We start from the raw sequence: 9,297 nt of genomic DNA on the forward strand, positions 1-9,297 counted from the left end.
AACTCTTCAGACAGGGATTGGACTGGACTGTGGGACATAAAGTGATACTCGTGAGGAGTGTGCCTCTTAGCTCAAGTAGATACAAGAGACTAAACAGGCAGCTTCAGTCCGGAGGTAAGATCGGAAGGCAGAGAGGGTTAGGAGCTGGTTGAATGGACATGGGAACTCAGGGGTGGAAAGGAGAAGTGTGCTGTCACAGTATGGGGAGAGCAATTAGGGTCACATAACGGTGCATGTATAAATTTTTGTGTGGGAAACTAATTTGAAATGTAAACTTCATTTAAACTACAACAATAAAAAAAAAAAGAACAAAGCATAGATGTACCTTTAATTTTAACCTGATTCTATCTTCCTCGTCAAGCTCTTTCTCGTCTTCAAATTCATCTTCATAATACTGAGGATCAAAAGGCCTACAAATTGTTTTTTTATGTCATATTAGTCATATTTAGTAATGAATATGATAAAAAAAACAAACAAAAACCAAGCCATCGATTCGATTCCGACTCCTAGTGACCCTATAGAACAGAGTAGAACTGCCCCACAGGGTTTCCAGGGAGCAACTGGTGGATTCAAACTACCGACCTGTTGGTTAGCAGCCAAACTCTCAACCACTACGCCACCAGAGTTTCCAATGAGTATGATTAGTACTATAAAATTATTATCTCTACAACTTGCACCAATATGTGAACAAAAATCGTAGTACAAATAGTATAAAACTTGTGTGCAAATTACTGTACTTTCTTGAAATTTGCTTTTAAAACACATTGCCTTAAATAAAATTCAAATGTGGCCAATAACTAATAATTCAAAATTTTCTTTAGTTTGATGAAATATGTCTGAGAAAGTATAGGCAACACATGATCTTTCCTTTTTTTTAAGAAAATAGATAATGTTTAATTGCACAAGAGCTTCCTTGAATACTACTTAGTAAATAATACCCATTGACACTATTTGTCCCAAATCATCATCTTTTCTAGAGTCACAATTGCATTTGCATTGGACATTTGCCATTTCTCTAGCAAACTTTCTAACCCTCGTTTTCTGATTTTTCACCCTTGTTTTCTGATTTTCTTCAGCCTTTCACTAATGGAAAATACCATCATCAGTTGTGATGCCTGTTAATTTATAAGAAAATACCATCATGCTAGAAGAATTATTAGCATTAAAACTCTCTCCACCAGTAACGCCTCCTTTTTCTATCAGCATACACAAATTTTTTTCAAAGTCACATGAGGAGTATCCCATCTGTGTGATTAGCCAACTCATGAGATACAGGAGTAATATTTACATTCCACGTATTTATTCAACATCTTGAAAAAGACTTTTAATTGGCCCTCTTACTTGGGTTCTATGCTGAGAAATTTGAGAAGTTTAACAAAATGCAGTTCACTTCCTAAATCAGAGCTGATACTGGGAATTTCTACTTTTATTCTGGTCTCACAAATTGGCTCTTCCTCCAGCTGGTCTGAGGCACTCTGTGTTCAACCCTAGGAGAGGAATCAGCTTGAACAGACAGGAGAAATGTCCTAGCTTTACTCCTGCACTCTGCAGATGTGGGCTGGCAGGAAGTCAGTTTATGCACCACTTTAGGAATAAAGCAGCCAATAATCCCTCCAACCATCTCCCTACAACCTCACCTCCCTCCACAAAAAAAAAAAAAAAAAAAAAAAAAAACAACCCACTATGGGAAACAAGATTTGTTAGCCTGCATTACTAGAAAAAATATCTATTTTGTTGACAAATCTATATTTCATTAAGACATTCAGCAAGAGAGTATGAAACTACTCAGCCCATCAACAATAAGTATTGAAAACCAGAGAAGAATGTTTATATAGCACACACCTCTTGGCACAGGTTTGAATAAGAAAAGCACTTTAGGTCAAAGGTTCACAAATTATAAGTCCTCACAGTCTAGCCCCTAAAGCCTGGCATCAATCTCATTCAAGCAGTTCTTTCTATGCCCTCTTCTATCCAGGAATTCACAACATAGCTAAGAAAGCACCCGTTCATCAGATGTTTCAGATCAGTATTTAGTTATCGGTGTCCTCTTTCAACATGAGAGAGATGGGCCCATCAGCTTCTGAAACTCTTTTCTTAGCTTTGACTCATGGGACCAGTTGAGATTAGTGATTGTACTTACAACAGGCTGTCCTGGACTAGGTGGTTGATCATCATTCTCTGAAGAAACGTCATCTATATCTCCAAACAGATCCATGGTTACACTATAATCTTCAATGTTGGGGGGAAATGCATAGTATTAATTTCTCTAACTAAAGCTCTTCAACATATTCCCAAGTTTCACAGGCCAAATCTCCGCTATCCAAAAAACCAAACCCACTGTCATCAAGTCAATTCCAACTCATAGTGACCCTATAAGACAGAGTAGAACTGCTCCATAGCTTTTCCAAGGCTTTAATCTTTACAGGGTAGCCCTGGTGGTGTAGTGGTTAAGTGCTACGGCAGGAGCTCCTTGGAAACTCTATGGGGCAGTTCTACCCTGTCCTATAGGGTTGCTGTGAATTAGAACTGACTTGATGGCAATGGGTTTTTGTTTTTGTTTTTTAATCTTTACAGAATCAGACTGCCACATCTTTCTCCAGTGGAGCAGCTGATGGGTTTGAACTGCCAACCTTCCAGTTAGCAGCTGAGCGCTTAACCACTGTGCCACCAGGGCTCCTCCACCAGGGCTTCTTAATCCCCACTAAACCACCCTTAAACTGGCTCTCTAAGCCTGGCTCTCAGAAGACTCACTAGGGTGTCTGTGGAGAAGGAGGAGGTGAAAGGCAAAGTTGCTATGGTAGCCAGCCTTCAAGGTGGCTCGCAATATCCCTGCTTCCTGGTATTCACACTGTTGTGTAGTCCCTTCCCCAGTTGTGTTAGAGCTGGTCTATGACCAATGGAATAAAACTTTACTTCTGAGGTAACAGAATAAAACTTCACTTCTAAGTTATAAAAGACATTTTGGCTTTTCTGCCTTGCTCTTTCTCTCTTGGGTCACTTGCCTGGGGGAAGCCAGCTGTAATGATGTAAGGACATGCAGACCACCTGTGGAGATGCCTCCTGCCAGGGGCCCTGTGAGTGAACCATCTTGACCACCATAAGCCCTTGTGCTGACTGGTAGGCCACAGTAGCATGTTAGGTCTTTAGGAATCAAAATTGAGAGCCAGTATCTAGTAAATCCCTTAACGTCTGAGTACTTCCTTTCCCCAAGCCATAGTCACCCTAGTAAATAGCTGCAGCTTCCTTTGGGGAGGGCTTGGAGGAATTTATAATACATACTTGTGGCAGTGCTTCAGAATCCTTCCTCAAAGAGACCCAGCCTCCTCTTCAATCAAGAGACTCCATGTCTGCAAACATACTTATGTCTGCAAAGTGGCTGAGAAGTAGTGACTTTCCATTGTGGTAACTCAAGTCAGGAATTTGGCCATCAGATCTGGAGTTTTCCTGTTATATAGATCAAACAACATTTTGGAAGTCTGCTCATCTATTTCATTCCTAGGGACACCATGATCAATTAGCCACCACCAAAAATCTCTGCACATCAAAACATTCTGAGTACTACTGCATCTTGCTGCCCCTTTTAGTAATGTGCCTACCTTGGCTCTGGCAGTTAAACACTGCCACCTGGCCACTGCTTTTCTGGGATCCCATCATACGCATCTCAATAGCAGCATCTCCCATCATCATACCTGCCTACAGCTTTTGAAGGATACAGGTCCTCCCCTCATTAATGTATTTCTTTATGACTTAGTGAAGGGAGTGTCCTCTTGGCCTCTCAGGGAATGTAGTTACGGGAGAGGAGGGCTGGTATCTGGTATGCAGGTCACACATGATGAGTGTGTGACATTCCTTTCTCTCTAAGCCTTCAGATTCCCTTTTCCACAAAATACCAGGGAAGCTTTGACATCTCAGCTTCATTAAATGCAGGCCACTGCTGAGTCTAAGTTTTAGTCCACCACACAAGTAAGCTGTTGTCCAGCTACATAAGCTAACATATTAAATCCAGAATACATAAGTGTATCCATATCAATAAATTTGGTCCAAGCTAGGGTTGTATTCTTTCCTTTGTCTAACATTTTAAAAATCTACTCCCACACATATTTCCCAGGCTTCTGCCTATATTAGGATAATCTTGTAATTCTTTTGGTGTATAAACTAGTTCTTCCTTAGTCAGAACTTTGTGCTTGCTTTGCTGGAGCATGATAAGATCCTAGTTATGTGTCTACTGGTAAAAATGTTGCTCAGACAACACTTATTTGGGTAGGTGGGTCTTGAGAATGGAAATGCCCCAGCTGATGCTATCACAGTGTTTTCAAACAATGGACAACTAGTTTCTTCAGACACAGAGAGGCAAGCTGCTTCCCACAGTCAAGGGAGGCTCAGAGTGACTAGGGAATTTGAGTTTTTCAGCCTCATCTGAGTCCAAACAGATATCACCGTTCCTAGTTTTTTTCCCATCAATCCCCTGACTTCCACATGAGAGAATTGGAGAGGCTGTGAATTCAATTGATGTTGTAATTCTGCAACAATGCAATTAAATTTTGTGTTTGATTTTCAGTTACCTCAGCCTGTGGCTACAAGATATGAGAGATTCTTTTAGGGTTGTCATGAAAGCTCAGTGGCTTTCTAACCATGACTTGAGCTGAACATTTAAAGGACCTGAAGCTTGTGATTTTCTTTCTGTAAATGCTCCAGGGCATTCAGAAATATCTATCCCACACTACAATCCTTGTAGCCATCATTACTGCCTAACAGTCACATGCAGCAGCCACTTGAGCACTCAACCACAGAGGATAATCTGATTCATCATGCCACTGAACACCATGCATTGTTGTTGTGTGCTGTGGAGTTGATTCCGACTCATAGTGACCCTATAAGACAGAGTAAAACTGCCCCATAGAATTTCCTAGGCTGAAATCTTTATGGGAGCAGATCTCCAGGTCTTTTCTCTTGCAGAGCAGCTGGTGAGTTCGAACTGCCAACCTTTCAGTTAGCAGACGGGCACTTAACCATTGTGCAACCAGGGCTCCTCCACCATGGATTACCAGCATCATGTTTCCCATTAACAAGGAGTTCACTCCTGCTCAAACCCAAATGAGTCCCCAAATCTCATCTGTGAGGATTTGTTTCCTGGACCACACTCAGTCGGGTTCTAGGTAGGAAACAGAAAACACACTAGTTATCGGTACAGATAGATTTTAACATAAAAAACACAAATTGTAATTAGGTTTAAAGTTATTGACCAGATTACTAAGTGTAGAAAGAAAACTCTAAGGAATAACAGAGGTAGTAAATGCAGGGAGCTACTTTCACCCCTAGGGTTGAGGGACCAAAGGGAAGAAATTAGAATTATTAAAACTTAAAAACTTATAGGAAGGGCCCCATTCAGTTGAAACTCATACCTGAGGAAGAGAGGCTGTCCAGCTGGTACTGAAGTCTCTCAGGGGTACAATGAAGCTGGTTATCCAAGTGTTGGTAAAACTACAAATTGGGTTCAGCAGCAGTGGGAAGGAACTGCCTCTGCTGGGGTGAAGAAGTGTTGGCAGGCCCCCTCACAGGAACTACAGGAAAGCTCCCAGAAAGTTCCAATACAAACAGGAAGGAGTAATCTTTCTTGGTTATCCAGGTTTCCAGTTTCCCTCTAGTGCCCCCTAGCAGGGGCAGCTGGAAAAGCAGGAATGTGGTTTGCAGAGCCTTGGCATTGGCATCACAAAGCTGGGCACAGAAGGGTGAGTTTGGAGCTGAGAGTCAAGAGCTTAATAACTGGCACACAAGGGTTTACTAAAAAAAAAAGTCACCTAGGAGTCAGAATGAAGGCTCTGAAAAGCCAAGCCAACCCAAAAGGTCAACAATTACTCTAAAGCAAAGATGAGAAGAAAAGGGGACAGGGAAACTAGAGTACTGGAAACAGAACAACCAGAACATGATGAGAATGTTGACACATTGTGAAAAGTGTAACTAACATCACTGAATAACTTGTGTAGAAATTGTCAAATGGGAACCTAATCTGCTGTGTAAACTTAAACAATGAAAACACAATAAAATGTTATTTTTTAAAAAAGAAAAAGAAACACAGCCAAGCAGAAGAGTTTCAATTTGATAAACTAGGCACTGAAGGTTTTTAATTAGGAAAGTGACGTGATGATGATTCAGGGCCCTTTCTCTCTCTCTTTTAGTATAAAATATTTGTTTATTCATTTAAAAATTAGAATTATAAACCCTTAACATGTTAAATAACAAACATTTTCCAAAGCAAAAAAAAAAAAAAAAAAGGAAGAAGAGTGACATTGTTTAACATTTTTGCAAATTTCTTTAAAGTTTGACTGAACAGAAGACAACCAGATTCTCATATCTGCTTCTATATTTAATCTGTTGCAATATGTTGTTTTTTAACTTATTTTTTGTTATTGTCATTGAGAATATACACAGTAGAACATACACCAACTCAACAGTTTCCACATGTACAATTCAATGACACTGATTACATTTTTCCAGTTGTGCAACCATTCTCACCCTCCTTTTCTGAAGTTTATCTGCCATTAACATAAACTCACTGCCCCTAAATTTCATGTCTAATCTGCCTCTATAACCAGATTTCAGGGTAGGCCTCCCCTCCCACAGCCACCAATCCTAGATTACACTAACCACCAGAAAGTTGGGCCAGGGCTGTTTACAAGGGAAGGATCAGTGTGTGTTGAAGAGAACCATAAAAAGGTAAATGTGCGTATGGTGATTTTAAAACATCCCTTTCCATTTCTCCCATCAAGAGGAAGAGTCAAATTCCCCTCCCTTGGAATATGGGCTCACATTAGTTACTTCTAATGAATAAGACGTGATGAAAGCCACTGTGAAGTGATGCTGTGACTTTTGATGCCAGGTGGGAAAATGTCCTAAGAAAAGGTAATCTGGCTTGCACCTGCTGTCACTTGTGGGCTGCTCATCGTCGGAACCCAGCCATCACGATGCTGTGAGAAAGCCGGGCCTGGGCTAGAAGGAGGCAAGTGAGATGCCTTGACCCAGGCACAAGATTTAAGGGGTGCCAAAAACTCAGTAATCAAGATAAATATGCTTCAATGAAGTATTTTTAAAAATAAAAATTAACGCAAAACCCTATGATGAACAAAATATCAACATTTGAAATGCAGGCTCCAACCTTGCACTTGTGCCGATCTCCTCACTTGCCTCACCCTACTCCCAGTCAGTCCCATCCTTGTTTAAAATTCTGACATTTTGTTCATTATGGATTTTTTGGTATTAATTTTGACTTAAAAAAATATTGTGAGACTTCCGGAAAAATGGTGCTCTAGGCAGAAGCACCATGCCGTCCTTCCATAGCAAAGATCCAAAAAACTAAGCCAAACAGAGAAAAAAGCAACCCTGAAACCCTAAAACATCAAATGAAGAGATAAAGAACTCAGCCAAGCACCAATGGAGTGAGAAAACTGAAAGAGAATGGAGAGCGAGGAGAGATTCATGCAGAGGTCCCCTATTAGCTAACACAGCACGGATCCGCCATCTTGGACTCTGATCAGAGACCAGCAAATAGGGGGTATGAGAAAGCAGCTTCATGGAGCTTGCAGCCGGAGACAGAACAACTGGTAATTTGCGATATATGCTTTCCCACCCCCCACCCTTCTTCACCCCCACTCAGCCTCCTCTGCTTCCCGCGGCCACAGTCTCTTGTCTGGGAAGCACCAGCTGCTTGGATTCCACCCGCCAGCACTAGCCAGCTCTCTGAGTGCCATTTGTTGGCTGCTGGTGTTGCTTCCGCTTCTTTTGATTTCTTCCTTACCTCTCACCACCTTCCCCTCTTTTCGCTCAAATACCTGGCTCTGTGTGCCATCTTTGCTTCTTCCTGAGGGGCTGCGGAGTTCTGGTAATTTGTGATATATGCTTCCCCACCCCCAACCCTTCTTCAACCCCACTCGGCCTCCTCTGCTTCTCGTGGCCACAGTCTCTTGTCTGGGAAGCACTGGCTGCTTGGATTCCACCCACCCACACTGGCTGGCTCTCTGAGTGCCATTGGTTGTTGCTTTTTTTCTGCTTCTTTTGATTTCTTCCTTACCTCTCACCACCACTCCCTCCTTTCGCTCAAATACCTGGCTCCGTGCGCCATTTTGCTTCTTCCTGAGGGGCTATGGAGCTCCGTTCAAGTGCGGAACTGCTTCCCAGTCTGGGCTGCCATGCTGGTGGGATCTTGGGGCTTTTGTTTGTTTTGAATTGTTTTATTTTCCTTTTCTTGAGTTGGGAGCCCGATCTGGCCGGATGGTGATGCGTGGCTTGGAACCTACCCCCTCGGCTTCCACAGACTCATAGAGGGATCCCTGAGGGCATTTCTTTTTTCCTGTTTTTTTCTTTTTTTTCTGTTTTTTGGGGGCTTTTCTTGTTCTTTTTTTTTTTTTTAATTTGTTTTCTTTTCCCTTTTTATCTCTCTTCATAACTCAGTTTCTCATTTCTCTATACCTTCCTTCTCTTTCTATTCCCTGAATACCTGGCACTGAATACCTCTATGCTTTCTAGCCAGGCTGTACTGCAACACCTGAGAACAATTCCCCCAGACCTCATAGCTGCACCGGTGGGATCCCTGGGAGCTTTGCTGTTCTTTTTCCTTTCTGATTTTTATTTGTTCATTCTTTTCTGCTTCTTCTTCCCCTTTTTGTTTTTCTCTATTTCATAGTCTCTCATCTCTCCACTGCCATGGCAAACTCCCCTAGCACTCTTTTTTGTTTGTTTATATGTTTTCGGCTCCTGTTCCTCTGTCCTCCCTCCAATATCCATCTTAGCTCCACACATAACAATCTCCCCCCTACATTCTGCCTACCTGCACCGTGCACTTAACATCACACCACCAAGCAGCACAGACACGGCCTACTAGAATCTACCCTGCACTGATTACCGACCCGCCCCGGTGGCTGTAGTGTCACAAACAACCCGTCCCAGTAACTCCTCTTCAGCTAGACCTGCCTTGCTGTACCATATCTGAGCAACTGATCCTGCCAATTGGAGAAGGAGCTGAAAAGTATCCTGCCCAAGATGAGCAAACAACAAAGAACACACAGCCCACCTGCTCAGACATAGCCAAATAAAAAGGATGAAACAAACAAATCTACAATCAATAAAAGTGAAAAATAACTACTGAATGCCCCGAAGACAGCAGACAATATCCAAACATTTACAAAAACAGGAAGAATGGTTCCAGTAGGCGTCCAAAATAAAACACCAGATGACTTTCCAGGGGAAGAAAAGGCACTAGAACTACCTGATAGGGAATTCAAATCTCTAATACTCAGACTTCTC

The sequence above is a fragment of the Trichechus manatus genome, unplaced genomic scaffold, assembly GCF_000243295.1.
Source record: "Trichechus manatus latirostris isolate Lorelei unplaced genomic scaffold, TriManLat1.0 scaffold00052, whole genome shotgun sequence".
NCBI lineage: Eukaryota > Metazoa > Chordata > Mammalia > Sirenia > Trichechidae > Trichechus > Trichechus manatus.